General features: G+C 40.5%; 1 long non-coding RNA gene across 1 annotated transcript; it reads left to right on the forward strand.

Moving 5' to 3' along the window:
* The first annotated feature begins 10,707 nt into the window (after positions 1-10,707).
* LOC146360569 (uncharacterized) lies at positions 10,708-14,612 on the forward strand. The gene is made up of 5 exons (XR_014799625.1): positions 10,708-11,006; positions 11,150-11,229; positions 12,235-12,450; positions 12,956-13,052; positions 13,158-14,612. It is a non-coding gene; the product is annotated as an uncharacterized LOC146360569 (long non-coding RNA).
* The last annotated feature ends 4,482 nt before the right edge of the window (positions 14,613-19,094 follow it).

Raw genomic sequence — 19,094 nt, forward strand, 5'->3', positions numbered from 1 at the left:
GGTCCTGTTGAAACGGGCTAAACGCTAAAGCTCACAGTTGCATTCGTCTATACTCAATATGATCGAAAGGAATGTTATTACACTTGAAAACTGCTCTATTCACGTCTTCTTTTGGTGTGAATGATATGTCAGCAAGGTGCAGCACTCATAACCACAGCAGAGCTTTACCATGCTACCGCCTACAGCCACAGAGCACTATAAGAGCACAGCACGACTCTAATTACTACAGCAACCAGCATCAAATGTCTGGCTCATTAGCTACAACAGAGTCCACTGTACCAACCATGATGCTTGGGGACAGTTAGCACAGGGTCACTGGGAGGAAGGGGAAGTGAGAGAGCTGGTCAGCCTCGTCCTCTAGACTGGCCACAGCAGAGGACGCCAGGAAGTTGGCGTGCTCGGACAGCGTGTCCAGCACTTTGCCGTTCACATAGCCGCTCACAAGGTAGCGGATCAACTCTATCTTACGGGTATAGTCTGGATGTGCGATATTGATGAACGGTGAGAGAGATTGAAGGGGAAAAGAAGAGGAAGGAGGACAGAGTTGGGTAAGAGGATTATATAAATAAGAGATACATACATACATACATATCCAAAGGAGGTGAGAAATGACAAGGGAAAAAAAGTGGAAGGTCACATGAGGCATGCTTATGTAACAAAAAATCAACATAAAATTATTGATGGCAAAGAACACATTGAAGTGACATGGAAACACTCGCCTGGTTTGGACAGAGACATGGGAATAGGATAGTACTTCCTGGATGCTGTTGGAGGACTGTTGACATAATACAAATACCTTTTATTTATATATGCATATAAAATTAGCCAATGTGATTAGAATACAATCGTTTACACATTTCTAACAAAATCTGCTGCATTAAATATGAATTATCACTGCATGACTGGATCTGCTGTTTGACCCCCACCAACCTGGTCCCGTCCTGATATTCTAACTCTGTAATATGCAACTTCTGTCAGTGTTCTGATACTGGAAACTGAATTTCCTGGAGGAACCACCCGAGGGATTAATAAAGTTCTATCTAATCTACATCGACAACAGAAAAAGAAAATCTGCTGCTTGCAACAGCATTGTGTTAGAAGCATTTGTACTGGAGTGAATGCATTTAACTGTACTTGCATCATCTGTTAAAAGTACTTATATATTGCAATAAGACTGCAAAAAGCAAAGGGGATTGAATTCTATAGTATGTGGTATGTGTATAAGGTGACACATGTATGCAGTTTCCTGCCATTAGTGTAATGTAAACTTGGAATCATCACATATCTACAGGTATTTGTACTGAATGGAATGAGCTGTGGTGATTAAAAGCATTAGCAAAAGCATACTTACTAGTGGCCTTTTCTTCTTAGGTCTGGATCTTGATGCTTCTGGGACTGAAGATCACAGCCAAGTCACCAGTTTCATAAACAATAAACAAACAAAAAGCAAATAAACAAAACACTTTCAGAGATCGCACAACTTTTGTTTTCATCTTCATATGATAATGTTCCTTGAATCAAATCTACCATATACACTCTACTACAGTGTATCAAACTAGTCTAAATACTTCCACAAACAATGACATACCCATCTTTGTCTTTTTGTGGCTTTCACCAAAAACTCTACCCCTGGTGGATCCTGTGTTGACGTACGTGATTTCGGGAGAAACAAAAACAAAATCATTTTAAATGGTTACATTAAATGTAATATTATCAACATTCAATAGATTTGACTGTACATGTATCAGCTGGTGTAAAATACATGTTCCTTGATCCTTGGTCAGGGAACATAAATTACTGTTGTTTCAGCCATCAGGTACTCCTCTAAAATTCCGCCTGGACTCCAAATATAAAGCATACAATACATACAAACATACAAATCACCTTTGCTGGTCTTGTTGCCTGCGTGCTCCACTTGCCCCTCTGAAGTGCTCAGTGGGTCATCCTGTCCCTTGTTGAGCTTAATCTTCTCCATCACATTCCTCACTTCCTCCACCTGCGTGGTCCTCACCTCCCGTGCCTCCATAATCGTTGACTCCTCCTGGTTGTTGATCATTCAAGTTAGTTTACACAATGGGTCAAACTTTGAACTTTATCCTGCTTTACGCCTCCTGGTCTGTAGCAGACTAAGTATATATGATGTATGAAAGGGAACAGAGTGGAGTTAAAGTGTGAGGGTGAAGGAGAAGATGTTGTGACTCAGTGATGATGATGATGATGACCAAACGTCAGTCTACTGGAAGTGCAAAATGCTACAGACCCCTGACTCCACCAAAACATCGAGCTTAAGACTACATACCTTTTCTTCAAGGCCCGTGTACAATGTGCTCTTTAACCTCTATAAACTTCAAATCCAAGTGTATACACAGATGCCACACTGACAGACTGAAAAGAATTACAAAAGCTTTTGGTAAAACATCTTGTGATGACTATCTACATTGCATGTGACTTCACTGTGTTGGAACAGATGTACTATAAATGCCAGTTCATCTCACAACAGCTACTGAACGTGTTAATTTAAATCTGTCTAAAGAGCCAGTAATCACAGAGGATAGATACTGGAAGCATACTGAAATGTTAGGAGGAACTAAATCACACATTACAACACCAGTGGCAGCCAGTGTTGCCAACTTAGCGACTTTGTCGCTATATTTAGCGAGTTTTCAGACCCCCTTAGTGACTTTTTTTCTAAAAAGCGACTAGCGACAAATCTGGCGACTTTTTCTGGTATTATTGGAGACTTATTTATGACGACTTTTTGACGTGAAAACGCGTATGGCTCTTACTCTCAACAAGCAGCGGTGCTGCGGTGGGCACCTCACCCGTGCCAAAGCGCTCCCAGGCGGAGGATAGTCCTCCCCCCGCTGCTATCAGGGCAGGAGACGTTCACGCCTGTGCGTCCAAACGGCAAATGAATCGCGCATGAGCGAAGCCGCTGCTCCCGCACTGACTGTAATGCAGTCAGTTCTTCCTTTACTGTTATGCTGTTTTGTGGATCACAAGGTTTAAAACTACTTATAAACACGCACTCTCACACACAAAGTAACTCCACCAGAGTGCCAGTTTCGGGTCACTTTTGCCGGTCCAGGCCTGGATAAAGGAGCAGGGTTGGAATTGTGACATTAAAAAAACAATAATTGCTAAAAGAAATTTAATTTGTAGTTCTAAATAAATTCTAACTGCATTTAGGACGTTTTTTACTCACTTTATGTCTCTTCCACGATGTTATTTCTCTCCCCAACAACGTAGGTTACAATTACATTAGCATGACTAATTATGCAAATTAGGCGATGACGTCATTTGGCGACTTCTAGCGACTTTTAGGACAGCCAATAGCGATTTTCCTTACTGAGGAGTTGGCAACACTGGTGGCAGCACCCTGCTGTCTCACACATCGGGATCATGGTCCTGTTGAAACGGGATAATCGCTAAAGCTCACAGTTGCATTCCTCTATACTCAATATGATGGAAAAAACTATTTTAACAAACAATTAAAAAATGAACAAGTAAAAGACCTACTATAGCCAAAAGAAGACCATTTACAGACTATAGCCCTGTGAACAAGTATTTGCCTCCTTTCTGATTTCGTATCTTATTCCATATTTGTCACACTTACACCTTTCACATCAATACATTTATAACATTAGACAACAATGTCTAATATTAAACGGCAGTTTTCAAGGGAAAAATGCTATCCAAACATACTTGGTCCTATATGAAAAAGTAATCGCACTGAAAACCATACCTTGTGTGTCACCTCTGACACCAAGAACTGCAGCAAGCGTTTGGTGCTAGAGGTCACATTTGGACTCTGGACCTCTGTGGAGCGTGCAGATGATCTCATTACTGTCTAAAAATCCAAGGAGTGCTGAATCATTGAAAAATACACAGTAACAGGTGTGTAGCATCGCTAACTAGGTAGCAACAAGCCTCTAACACAGTGTGTGTATGCTAGCGGCTAATCTAGCAAACAAATGAACAGAGTGCTTTTAGGTGTTGCACAAGGATAAGATGATAAGCTGTGTGTCTTTTTTATAATGACCTGCTTGAATTTACCTTAATCCAAGGAGTGGTCAGTGTGGGGAAATCTGCCATGAGCAGATAAAGTGGATGAGTGGGACTAGGTAGGTGTGCCGAAAAGAGGCAACAAAGCTGACGCTGAAGAGTGTGGTGAGAACATAGTGGCGCCAACAGCAGGTTTCAGGCTAGCAGGAAGACTTTGGCGCAGTAACACCTACAACATTGGCAGTCCCATTTTGTGAAAGCCAATAAAAAAAATAGCTATGTTTCCATGTGTCATTTGTGTGGAACAATACTGCACAAGAAGCTAAATAGATTTAGAAAAACGAAAAAAAAATTGTTGAAGAACACAAGATAAATGTCCTTTTTTTATACCACGAACTGGCCTGCTGTGTGGTGCACGGCGTTAACAGGCCAGCATTCAGACCCCAGAGTTTAACGGCCAAGTTCGAGTCTCTGACGGTCCGTCTGCTATAGCGGGGTAGGCCGAGCGAAAGACGAAGCTCCGGGCTCCTCCTTTTTCTCGCTTTTTTTTCATTCACATTTATTTACATTTATTTGCATTTATTTAGATATCAAGCTGCAAGTAAAAGCTCAGGGAAACACTTTTAAGGCGCCCTTTAAGGTACCCTATATATGTCCTTTCACATCTTATCACTTCATACAGTGCTATGGGCCAGTCTACACCTGCTACTTTCTGCACAAGCTTTTATCACACTGACCCACTGTTTACAGGTAAGAAATACAGTGTCAGTAATGTTAAAGTGGCTGTGTGGAGTAGCACAACCACTGCTAATATAACACTTTTCACATGCATTTCTACATATTACAGTGTCTTTTACCGTCTTTATATGGTGCTAGCTTAAAGTCATGCTGTAAATGTTAGCTTGTAGTGAAACATATTCAAACCATGTTAGGACAGAAATATTGGCTTCTATCGTGACTAGTTAACAGAGATGGTAACTGCCCACGCGTTACTGTAATCCGATTACTTTTTTCAAGTAATGTGACACACTGTTTACAGCAGTGTGTCATGTTGTTAAAAAAAGTGAGTGACGTGAGCACAGTTCTGACATATCAGGAAGTGAACACAGTGACTGAAGCGGTGTTCACATTCATCCTTTAATCATGACAAAACGTGAGGAATCGCACTGAGCTGAGACCTTGACAACAGACAAATCAGAAGCCACAGAGTGTCAAGTGTCAGCCGACACCAATCGGGACAATGATAAGAAAGAAATTCATTTACAGACACGTGAAAAAGCAGTTTAAGGTTCTAGATCTGGATGATTACAACACATCATTATTTATTTAAAGCAACCCAAAATGCACAAATGACTATAACCAAGTACATCCTGTGATTCAGCAGCTGATAGAACCAACTTTAGCAGCAAAAACTTGAGTTAATCATTTTTTATTAGTGTTTCACAGCCAGAGATGGGCAGTAACGCGGGGTAAAGCGTTACTGTAATCCGATTACTTTTTTCAAGTAACGAGTAATGTAAGGGATTACTATTGCAAAAAAGGTAATTAGATTACTGTTACTTTCCCGTAAGCAGGCTGCCTTATTGCGTTACTAAAACCATAATTTCTTTGCCAGAGTGTCTCATGACAATAACAGCTGTGTGCAGATCAACAATGGATAATCTATCAAGGAGTGCAGAGAGAGTATGACCGTGCAGCGTTTAAAGCGTTGAAGTACTGACCTTACTTTGAGTTTGATTCCGTAAAAAGTAACAAAAACTTTTAGAAACTTCTTTTTACAGCGAAAAAAACCCTTAACTTCCGAGCAAGCTCCAAGTAGCTACTACGGGATTGGAAATTCACAGAGAGACTCGCGGATTCTTCCACTGACCGCTGCAGCACACCTTCACCAGGTCCAGGGCAAACATCCGCCTGCTATACAGGTGAAAATAGAGCAACAGGACCGCTGAGTCTTTGATTTTATTTATTTTCTGCTGTGTTTCACTTGCATTTATTTGAAAGACTGAGTGTAAACACAAAAAATATATATTTTATGTGCTGGAATGTGCAGATAATAGGTTTAAATGTTAAACAAATTTCTTCTAGTCAGAATGTTGCATATAATTAAATTTTTGCTTGATGCATAAAGTTAAAAGATTCAAACTAATAAAACAAGTTTTAAAAACAGACTTTTCCATTTGATTACATTTTGTATGATGGATTATGCAGAAAAAGTAGAATTGGGCTGAAAGATCTATCGCTTTATTACCTATTCAGGTTGTAAATCATGTTTTTAAAAAGTAACTAAGTAATTAATTACTTTTGAAAATAAGTAATCAGTAAATTAATGGGATTACTTTTTGGGGGAAGTAATTAGTTACTGATTTACTTTTTTCAAGTAACTTGACCAACACTGCTAGTTAAGTTGCTACCATAGTTAATACAGTTACGGGTAACATGATAGTGCTAACCCATAACCCCGAACTCTGTAATACTGTAAATGATGAGTGATTTAAGTTAACACTAAACATTAAACAGTGTCTCCTGAACATTTATAATCAGGTGTGAGTCTGGCTGCATTGACTTTTGAAGATGCAAATTTAGCATGATGGCTGATGGTGCTGTGTAAGCTTCTACTTACCTTCTACACTGTGTTTAACACACATTTCAGAATAGCAAAGAGGAGCACTGTTGCTTCATCCTTAATACTTTAGAGGAGAACTGGACTGCAGATCAAAAGGTCCTTAATAGCTTTTTGTCCTCCCCGACCCTCAAAGCCAAACCAGCCATGAGAGCTGATGGGACACGATTTGTAAAAGTGACATTATCAGAAACAAAGGGGAGCAACAATACTTCATATTTGGATTCTTTAGAGAAAAGTATTTGAAAAGGCTGTCTGCTGTTTTGGATTGATGTCGTTCTCCTGAGGCTCAAAGAAGTAGGGCAGTGTCACGGTCCTTTTGGCAGCAGAAAGCTGCTGAGTGCTGGAAAGAAGCACGGCCACACCAGCTGAAAGGTCTCACTGACACAGAAGCTGTTGGCCATCCTCTGTGTTGCCACTGTCTTCACCCTGCTGTTATTAAGTCTCAATAACATACATTTCTATATAGCTAAGCTTGATGAGCGATGCCTTGTTGGCTGACATTTATGTCTTTGAGCGTGTGAGAACTTTAATAATTATAAAACCACATGAATTTGACAAATGTCCTTTTAACCGTCAGCTCATAGTGAAGTACACTGAGCCACCCGGAGCTATAATATCAAAATAGAAGCTGCTACCTTTGTCAAGAGTGGCTGGATCTGAGTGCATACTACTTTCAGTTGTTCAAAATTTGCTTAATTTGTTAAAAGTCCTGTCTATGTGCAGAGAGTGTCTTCCAGAGGAATGGTTCTGTGGGGATTGTGATGTTCTACATCACAAACATCAGCCACTCCACAACAGAGAAAGTGTTATTGATGTTTTTTAAAGCCACGGTCAAAATTGCACCAATATACAAAATATTTCCTCATGAGATTCACTCAATTTTGGTTTTCATATGTGTCTACAGCCAGTTAGAAAGAATCTATTTAAGTGGTTTTCTCTTTCTTGGTAGCTCGCATTCTGCCAACAGTAAAGCTTTGAAACTGCTCCTGTGGGTTGCGTAAACTTCACAGTGTCAGCAGGAAAAATCGTGATTTTAATCAACATTAATAGTAAACAGCAACCTGCTATTTAGGTTTCTGTGATGGATTTGAACATAGTGTGATGGAGCATGTTTTCTGCCCTTGCTGTACAATCAGAACATGGTATTGCTTTAACAGAAGTCACCTGTGAAGGCAGTGGTGTATTATTCATGTTGCTTCTTTTTCTTTTTGGTCCAAGGACGTTATGATGTGCACCAGGCGATACACAGATGTCAAACATGCCAGCAGCAGTGCAGCCCTGATTTAAAGGACCTGATTAGGAGTGGATATTGGCCAGCATCTGTCAACATGTCTACTCTTTACACTTTAGACCTCTTGAGCTCCTTCCTGGAACGAAAAGTATTTTCTCCATGATTCTCCAGGGAAGCTTTTGCAAAACTGTTGGAGCGTCGTACTACAGTGGCTTGCAAAAGTATTCGGCCCCCTTGAACTTTTCCACATTTTGTCACATTACAGCCACAAACATGAATCAATTTTATTGGAATTCTGCGTGAAAGACCAACACAAAGTGGTGTACACGTGAGAAGTGGAAGGAAAATCATACATGATTCCAAACATTTTTTACATTTAAATAACTGAAAAGTGGGGTGTGCGTAATTATTCAGCCCCCTGACTCAATACTTTGTAGAACCACCTTTTGCTGCAGTTACAGCTGCCAGTCTTTTAGGGTCTGTCTCTACCAGCTTTGCACATCTAGAGACTGAAATCTTTGCCCATTCTTCTTTGCAAAACAGCTCCAGCTCAGTCAGATTAGATGGACAGCGTTTGTGAACAGCAGTTTTCAGATCTTGCCACAGATCTGAGGGGGGCGAATACTTTTGCAAGCAGCTGCAAGTGTGGGGGAAGGGTGAGTGAAGTATTTCTTTGATATTGTTTTTCAATAAGCAGATGCAAATATTTATTCCTCTGTTATATTTCTGTACATACAGACTGGGCGTGCCAAAAGCGATGCACTGCAGCACAGCTTTCTTGATGAGGAAGACCAGCTGTGCTGTGATGTCAGCTTCAGCTGCCCAGCATGCACACCTGAAATGTTGGCGGTTTCAGTTGATGGTAACAGAAAGCTATATCACTTTAAGCAAAAAGAAAGGTGCTCATTGTTGATGTTCTTTGTGCTTGTGTTTTTATGCACATATTTATAAAAACCTTCCATGGTTAGACTTTATTGTTTCTCTGATGTTGCTCTGATGACCGTGACTTTTTTGATGCCGTTTTTTTTTTAAAGTATGTTTGAGATTTTTTGATATAAGAAAAAAAAAGAAAAAAAAGACACAACACCCCCCCCACCCCCAAAAAAAACCAAACAAACAAACAAACAAAAAAACTAATAAAACAAAGCAGACAACACAACAGCAAGGGCAAAAACACACAAATAAGGCAAAATATTACGCTGCAACAACAAAAATACTACTTCAGCACCGGCAATAAACAGAAATAAAACGCTGAGGTGGTACGCTGAATTATTTGCGATCGATCAAAGAGAACTTTGTTTTAATACATGATCTAAAAATGGCTGCCACACATCAAAGAAATGACTAAGTTTGTCCGCTGATGTGTACCTAATCCTCTCCACGTGCAACAGAGCAGTCAGTTCTGTTAGCCACATTTTGAATTGAGCTACAATATCCGACTTCCAGAGAGTCAAGATCATTTTCTTAGCAATTACCATCCCGAACAAAAATGTAGTTTGTGCAGCAGAGCTGAGGTGTAAAAGGGAAGAGGAAGATCCAAACAATGCAGTTATTGGGTCCGGCTCTGATGTGCAATTGTAGATATCAGAAAAACATTTAAAAATGTCCAACCAATAGTTATGCAATTTGGGGCAAGTCCAACATAAATGAGTGAGAGAGCCTTCTCCAAGTTTACAACGATCACATGTGGGACTAATAGAAGGAAAAATGATGGCGTTTTTGTTGCTGAAGACAGCAAAATGTCTGCATTTGTTGACACTTTACAGAAGGCAGTGAAAAATGCAAGTTTAGGTGATTTTGTTTTTCATTTTGGTTAATTTGACATAATAGTTTTTACTATAGTAACCAAATGACTGTCTTCTGCAAAATGACTACTGTTAAATTAGAGTAAATGGAAAATCTTGTCATTTACTTTATAATTTCTTGCTATTTTATTATATTTGTTACATGTCGTAGACACGGGGAAGAGGCACATGTGGGGATTCCCAGTGGACAGCAGCACGAGAGACTTCAAGGAAGGCCTCCAAACTGGATGAAGAGGAGATGGAGGTCGCTGTGTGTCGACATAGATTGTGTCTTTTGTGTCACTTTCACTTCAGGGACGGCAAACTGTGGTGTGTTTCAGGAACGGTTACATGCCTGACAACTACACTTCTGAACAGGTCCAACTTTTGATTTGCACTCAGAATGATTACATCAAAGAGTTTAGTTAAAAACACTAAATGAAACCTGCAGACTTGCTTAAAGTGATTCGTATTCATGAGAAACTGGAGCGTCATTATCATTGAGTTTATTTCTTTCCCTGCAAAGCAAAACCAAGTCTTGCCCTGATTGGATGATGTAAGTGACAACAGACCTGTCGCCGTCTCAGTTTGAATGGGTGATTAGAGACCAACACATGTTTGTTGCTGCTCCATGTTTTCTGCAACATTGTGTGTAGTTACTGCAGCTGTGTGTGCATTCTGCTGGCAGGAACAGGAAACAAGTGAAAGAAAACTGGCGAGCATCCTGGAAGGAAAACTTAATCGGACATAACAAGTTAAAACAGTTTGCAAGTTTCAAGCCAAACTGCTGAATCTACCGTCCAGGTTCTCCTTGATAGCGTGACTCTGTGTTGTTCTCCTTCATTCTTCTGTCTCTGTCTGTCAAATCTCAGCGTATTATAAACCAACTGTTGTCACCCTCTGCTGGTCAGTGTGCTGGCTGTTTTCTCGGGAATCTCAACCACAAGAAAGTTTATACGAACGAAGCTAAAAAACCTGTGACAGTTTGTGAAACGTCATTAGCAGCAGTGAAATAAGATTCCAAAAGTTAGTGAAATGATAGAGGCTATTTTATGCTGGAAAAATTCTTCTAGCACAAAGTGGCCCAATAAACTGAATTTTTTAATACAGAAATACATCTAATGATAAAAAGACAAGCAGAGAATTCATTGTCTGTTTTCAATTGCAGAGCTGGGATGCTCGTCTCCTCATGGAGCGCTCTCGAGCTGTGAAGTGTCCAGATATCAGCGCTCACCTGGCTGATATCAAGAAGGTTCAGCAAGTGCTCCCCAGACCTGGAGTCCTGGACAGATTCTTCCCAGACCAGCCTTAAGCTGTGCAGCAGATCCGAGCGACATTGGCTGACCTCTACACTCTAGACATGGTGAGAAAAAGGGCACGGTTTTTTCATTGTTTGGAAAATTTGGCATTAGATAATCCTCACCTGGGTGTTGCTGTTCAGTGTAAGCAATATCATTTGCATTTTATTCCTCTGATTTATTTCTCTGTGGTTGCGCTCGTCTACAGGGTCCAGAGGGACAAAACAGTATCAGTGGCCTTGTCAGCAGCAGAACCGTTTGTCTTGAAGTCTCAGCGAGAAGGAGGAGGTACAGCGGGGGGATAGAAGCATCTTTAAAAATGTTGAAAACTTCTGTTTATTGCTCACCATTTGTTAAACTAGGGAAGTTTAAGCAGTGCATGTGTGGATCTGCACACACATGCAGCATTTTCTTGCATTCCATGTATGAGCTAGCCTCAGTCAAAACAGTGACGACACATACATGACTGCCTGCTGTTTTGCGTTACTGTATATCTACTGTGATTCATGCATGCTGTACTGTGACTGAGATAATAGTGTATATGAGACACACTTGACAACAACATTGATCAGGATGTGAAAAAGCTACCAGATACAAGTTGTCAGCAGGTTATGGCTGACTAACCACCCTGCCTTACATCACTCTGGGCTAATACTGTAAAAAGCAATCATTAGTTTTCTTTGTAATATCAGATCATTTGTTTTGATAAATACATAGTCCAGTATCAGGGTTCATATGAGCTATTTTAGCAGTAATTTTACACCTCCACTATGATAGTATTTAGCTGTTAATCATGTTAGCAAGGAAGCTCGGGTTTGTAGTTCATTCTTAATTTAGCCACGCTGCATGAATTTGGATGATACGATTTTTGAAAATGGCAGTTTCATTTATCGGGCGTTTATAAAATCGTATTTCTTAGGCTGGCTTTTAAGGAAGGAGAAAAGGTATGTATCAGTTGGCTGGGAAGAAAGATGGAGGTGGAAAGGATGTGCGAGCTATGGGACAAAGTTGCTGAGACTAAGTTAAAAAGAGGTGAGGATCAGTGAGCAGGAGTGTGACTTTGTGCTGAAAAGAGCACAACAGATTGTCTGGAGAGAAGGTGAAGGAAAGTCAGCTGAAGCAAGACAGTTTGTGGAGTTTGTGTTGGACTGTATGTTATGCTGGGAGCCTGGGGATTAGTGGACTTTGATTCCAAGTTAATACTAGCTAGTGTTTCTCACTGGTTTTCGGGTGGTGGAGTAAAAGGGATTGGTGGCTGTTTCTAATGTTAGCCTTTTCTTGGTTTTCTTACAGGCAGGGTAAAGACATGGTGATGAATGAGTGGGCCGTCTGCTGAGGACCAAGAGCTCAGGACAGTCAGACGGGGGCGTCGCAGCGGGAGTCACCGTGCTCGACAATCCTCTGCTGTTCTGAGATGTCACACTCCTGCCTGCACATACAAACCACAGTGAAGTCAAAGTTCCACCTGCACCTCCACCTGTTCTTGCAACAGCATGAAAACTGACAGAGGTGAGACAGCAGAAAAGTTTTTGTCTATTTTGTTTTTTTTACTAAGTTAAGGAATTAAGTTAAGAAGAGTGATGAAATAAATTGTTTCTTGCATTTTTGATTTAATGATTGTGTTTAGGATTATTTCAGAAACATGTTTAGAGGATCTTTGTAAGCCTGTATTTACTTTAAAAGAAGGGAAGCACTTCTTCATTCTACAGAAAAGGAGACACATTACAGATGAGTTCATAAAAAGTGTCACTGTCACTCTTTCAGGGCTCTGTCACTTTTTCTTTTTCACTTGAACAGCATGGTAAAGTAGGCCTAGGCTGCCATCTTGTGGCAGTGTTTTGTTACTACAACATATGAAATTGTGTTTCTATTGGAAATATAATTCAGCACCACCGAGCCGCTCTCTCAGTTACAAACTGAACCTGTTTTTTAGACATATAAATTACTAAGTACAGTGAAGCTTTTGGTTTTGTAAAAGTGTTTCTTATTCAAAATGCATGTTGATTTTTATAAGGGTGAAGAGCAGTTAGCAGTGCATTCATGGACATCTTTAAACTATTAATTGAAGAATCTTTGGTTATGATGGCATGAACTAGAAACGTGAGCTCCAGGTGAGACTGCACAGAAGAACAAGTGTCCTTAAACTGCATCAACTGATGACGTCTTACAATTTTACTCTACTGTGTGTTTTTATCATTGAACGTTTCTGTCTTCAGGTGTCTCTCAGATCAAGATTGAATGTGATGACAAGGGTGATGGATGGTGTGACATGTGCTGCTGGCCCACAGAACCAGGTGAGTATGCTGTCCATGTGCTCTGCAACAATGAGGACATCCAACACTCTCAGTTAAGATTAGTTTTCATGATTGTTGCCTCAAGACCTGAGATCATGGTGGTGGACTTGTGATGGACACACTTTTCATGGCTGAAACCTCTCCTGTAGAGGCTAAGCCAAGGCTTGAAGCCACTGGGGTGTTCGTTGGCGACGGTGACGCGATGTCACTGGTATGCATGAAGTTATTAAACTTGATACAGTCCAATAACTCCAGCCTTACTCATCTTGTCCTTCAGATTCTTTATTTCCAGGATTTAACAGCAGCGCAGAGGTCACAAACTGTTTGCTTCCTCCCAATCAACAACACAGCTGCCGCTAATTACGTGTGTCTACCTTAAATATCTTCACAAACTCAAAATGTGACCTCTAGCACCAAACGCTTGCTGCAGTTCTTGGTGTCAGAGGTGACACACAAGGTATCGGGTTTTCGGTGCGATTACTTTTTCATATAGGACCAAGTATGTTTGGATAGCTTTTTGCCCTTGAAAACTGCCGTTTCATATTAGGCATTCTTGTCTAATGCTATAAATGTATTGCTCTGTCAGAATCCTGCCTAGACGCAGTGATACCGTAGCGCTGTGGATCTTCGGTTGGTCTCGGATAGCCGGCCCGCCGGTGAAGGAGAGCCATTCGTGACTGGGCTGGGGGACGGCCCGACGACGGTCGCCCCTCTCCAATCACGCACTCATGTTTGTGGAGAACCTGGTGCTAAATAGCTTGTAAACGACCTGATTCTGGGTCAGGGTCTTGTGCGTAGCAGAGCAGCTAATCGCTGCGATCTATTGAAAGTCAGCCCTCGATCCAAGCTTTTGTAAGAAAAAAAAAACAATTAAAACTGCTGGCTAAGGGTAAACGTAAATTCAGTAAAATCATAATTCACGTCGGCAGTAATGACACCTGGTTACGCCAATCGGAGGTCACTAAAATCAATATTGAATCGGTGTGTAACTTTGCCAAAACAATGTCGGACTCTGTAGTTTTCTCTGGTCCCCTCCCCAATCAGACCAGGAGCGACATGTTTAGCCGCATGTTCTCCTTAAATTGCTGGCTGTCTGAGTGGTGTCCCAGAAACGATGTGGGCTTCATAGATAATTGGCAAACCTTCTGGAGGAAACCTGGTCTTGTTAGGAGAGACGGCATCCATCCCACTTTGGATGGAGCAGCTCTCATTTCTAGAAATATGGACAAATTTATTAAACCCCCAAAAATATGACTATCCAGAGTTGGGACCAGGAAGCAGAGTTGCAGTCTTACACGCCTCTCTGCAGCTTCTCTCCTCCTGCTACCCCCCCAAAAACCCATCTCCATAGAGACTGTGTCAGCTTCCAAAAAGACAAAAAACAAACTAAAAACCAGCAACAAACAACTTAAACATAAACAATTACAAAGAAAGAACAGTACAGTATCCACATCTGAACCAAAGAGTAAAACAGTGAAATGTGGATTATTAAATATTAGGTCTCTCTCCTCCAAGTCTCTGTTAGTACATGACTTAATAATTGATCAACAAATTGATTTACTCTGCCTTACAGAAACCTGGTTGCAGCAGGATGATTATGTTAGTTTAAATGAATCAACACCCCCGAGTCATTCTAACTACCAGAAACCTCGAAGCACAGGCCGAGGGGGCGGTGTGGCAGCAATTTTTCACACCAGCCTATTAATTAATGAAAGACCAAGACAGACTTTTAATTCATTTGAAAGCCTGTTGCTTAACATTGTCCACCCCAGCTGTGAAACTCAGAAACCAGTCTTACTTGTTATCATCTATCGTCCACCTGGGCCTTACACAGAGTTTCTGTCTGATTTCTCAGACTTTATATCTAATTTAGTTCTGAGCTCAAATAAAATAATTATTGTGGGTGATTTTAACATCCATGTAGATGCTAAAAATGACAGCCTCAACATGGCATTTAGTCTGTTATTAGACTCAATTGGCTTCTCTCAAAATGTAAAAGAACCCACCCACCACTTTAATCACACTCTAGATCTTGTTTTAACATATGGCATAGAAACTGAACATTTAACAGTGTTTCCTGAAAACCCTCTCCTGTCTGATCATTTCCTGATAACATTTACATTTACAATAATTGATTACACAGCGGTGGAGAGTAGATTTTATCAAAGTAGATGTCTTTCTGAAAGCGCTGTAACTAAGTTTAAGAATATAATCCACCCACTGTTATCATCTTCAATGCCCTGTACCAACACAGAGCAGAGCAGCTATCTGAACGCTACCCCAACAGAGGTCGATTATCTTGTTAATAATTTCACCTCCTCACTACGTACGACTCTGGATACTGTAGCTCCAGTGAAAACTAAGGTCTCTAATCAGAAGTACCTGACTCCGTGGTATAATTCTCAAACACGTACCCTAAAGCAGATGACTCGTAATCTGGAGAGGAAATGGCGTGTCACAAATTTAGAGGATCATCATTTAGCCTAGAGAAATAGTTTGCTGCTTTATAAGAAAGCCCTCCGCAAAGCCAGAACATCTTACTATTCATCACTGATTGAAGAAAATAAGAACAACCCCAGGTTTCTCTTCAGCACTGTAGCCAGGCTGACAAACAGTCAGAGCTCTGTTGAGCCAACCATCCCTTTAACGTTAACTAGTAATGACTTCATGAACTTCTTCACAAATAAAATTTTTATCATTAGAGAAAAAAATTACCAGTAATCATCCCACAGATGTAATATTATCTACAGCTACTCTTAGTACCATTGATGTTAAGTTAGACTCTTTTTCTCCAATTGATCTTTCTGAGTTAACTTCAATAATTACTTCCTCCAAACCATCAACGTGTCTTTTAGACCCCATTCCTACAAAACTGCTCAAAGAAGTCCTGCCATTGATTAATTCTTCGATCTTAAATATGATCAACCTATCTCTAATAATCGGCTATGTACCACAGGCCTTCAAGCTGGCTGTGGTTAAACCTTTACTCAAAAAGCCATCTCTAGACCCAGCAGTCTTAGCTAATTATAGGCCAATCTCCAACCTTCCTTTCATATCAAAAATCCTTGAAAGAGTAGTTGTCAAACAGCTAACAGATCATCTGCAGAGGAATGGTTTATTTGAAGAGTTTCAGTCAGGTTTCAGAGCTCATCACAGCACAGAAACAGCTTTAGTGAAGGTTACAAATGATCTTCTTATGGCCTCTGACAGTGGACTCATCTCTGTGCTTGTCCTGCTAGACCTCAGTGCAGCGTTCGATACTGTCGACCATAATATCCTATTAGAGCGATTAGAACATGCTGTAGGTATTACAGGTACTGCACTGCAGTGGTTTGTATCATATCTATCTAATAGACTCCAATTTGTGCATGTAAATGGAGAGTCCTCTTCACACACTGAGGTTAATTATGGAGTTCCACAGGGTTCAGTGCTAGGACCAATTCTGTTTACATTATACATGCTTCCCTTAGGCAGCATCATTAGAAGACATAGCATACATTTTCACTGCTATGCAGATGACACCCAGCTCTATCTGTCCATGAAGCCAGATAACACACACCAATTAGTTAAACTGCAGGAATGTCTTAAAGACATAAAGACCTGGATGGCCGCTAACTTTCTGCTTCTTAATTCAGATAAAACTGAGGTTATTGTACTCGGCCCTGAAAACCTTAGAAATATGGTATCTAACCAGATTCATACTCTGGATGGCATTACCTTGGCCTCCAGTAACGCTGTGAGGAACCTTGGAGTCATTTTTGACCAGGACATGTCCTTCAACGCACATATTAAACAAATATGTAAGACTGCTTTCTTCCATTTGCGCAACATCTCTAAAATTAGAAATATCCTGTCTCAGAGTGACGCTGAAAAACTAGTTCATGCATTTATTACTTCCAGGCTGGACTACTGTAATTCATTATTATCAGGATGTCCAAAAAACTCACTGAAAAGCCTTCAGCTAATCCAAAATGCTGCAGCAAGAGTACTGACAGGGACTAGAAGGAGAGAGCATATTTCTCCTGTTTTGGCTTCCCTTCATTGGCTTCCTGTTAAATCCAGAATTGAATTCAAAATCCTGCTCCTCACATACGAGGTCTTAAATAATCAGGCCCCATCTTATCTTAATGACCTTGTAGTACCATATCACCCTATTAGAGCACTTCGCTCTCGCTCTGCAGGCCTACTTGTTGTTCCTAGAGTATTTAAAAGTAGAATGGGAGGCAGAGCCTTCAGTTTTCAGGCCCCTCTTCTGTGGAACCAGCTTCCAGTTTGGATTCGGGAGACAGAAACTATCTCTACTTTTAAGATTAGGCTTAAAACTTTCCTTTTTGCTAAAGCATATAGTTAGGGCTGGACCAGGTGACCCTGAATCCTCCCTTAGTTATGCTGCAATAGACGTAGGCTGCCGGGGGATTCCCATGATGCATTGAGTTTTTCCTTTCCAGTCACCTTTCTCACTCACTATGTATTAATAGACCTCTCTGCATTGAATCATATCTGTTATTAACCTCTGTCTCTCTTCCACAGCATGTCTTTTATCCTGTCTTCCTTCTCTCACCCCAACCGGTCGCAGCAGATGGCCGCCCCTCCCTGAGCCTGGTTCTGCCGGAGGTTTCTTCCTGTTAAAAGGGAGTTTTTCCTTCCCACTGTCGCCAAAGTGCTTGCTCATAGGGGGTCATATGATTGTTGGGTTTTTCTCTGTATCTATGAAGCGCCTTGAGGCGACTTTTGTTGTGATTTGGCGCTATATAAATAAAATTGAATTGAATTGAATTGAATAAACAACCAAAGGAGTCTGCTCAGCGACAGGTTGGTCTAGGACCAACAGACTTAAAAACTCCTTTGTCCCACACGCCATCAAACTGGTTAATTCCTCGCTGGAGGGGAGAGGGAGGGGAAACAGGAGGACAAAGGAGGGCAGGAACAACTAAGCTGTAGTGTTGTCTCACTGTGCAACAGACTTTAGCTGTCTTCATCTCATTAATGAGTACATTTCACTATTATTCCTATTATATATTCTGTATTTATAAATGTGTATATGTGCTATATTTTTCTGCTTATGCTCATACTCTCATTCCCCTTTACTTGATATTCTAACTCTGTAATATGCAACTTCTGTCAGTGTTCTGATACTGGAAACTGAATTTCCCGGAGGAACCACCCGAGGGATTAATAACGTTCTATCTAATCTACATCGACAACAGAAAAAGAAAATCTGCTGCTTGCAACAGCATTGTGTTAGAAGCATTTTTACTGGAGTGAATGCATTTAACTGTACTTGCATCATCTGTTAAAAGTACTTATATATTGCAATAAGACTGCAAAAAGCAAAGGGGACTGAATTCTATAGTATGTGGTATGTGTATAAGGTGACACATGTATGCAGTTTCCTGCCATTAGTGTAATGTAAACTTGGAATCATCACATATCTACAGGTATTTGTACTGAATGAAATGAGCTGTGGTGATTAAAAGCATCAGCAAAAGCATACTTACTAGTGGCCTTTTCTTCTTAGGTCTGGATCTTGATGCTTCTGGGACTGAAGATCACAGCCAAGTCACCAGTTTCATAAACAATAAACAAACAAAAAGCAAATAAACAAAACACTTTCAGAGATCGCACAACTTTTGTTTTCATCTTCATATGATAATGTTCCTTGAATCGAATCTACCATACACTACCATACACACTCTACTACAGTGTATCAAACTATTCTAAATACTTCCACAAACAATGACATACCCATCTTTGTCTTTTTGTGGCTTTCACCAAAAACTCTCCCCCTGGTGGATCCTGTGTTGACGTATGTGATTTTAGGAGAAAAACAAAAACAAAATCATTTTAAATGGTTACATT

Source organism: Perissodus microlepis, unplaced genomic scaffold (assembly GCF_051167445.1).
Source record: "Perissodus microlepis isolate ML-2025 ecotype Zambia unplaced genomic scaffold, ASM5116744v1 scaffold_24, whole genome shotgun sequence".
Classification (NCBI taxonomy): Eukaryota; Metazoa; Chordata; class Actinopteri; order Cichliformes; family Cichlidae; genus Perissodus; species Perissodus microlepis.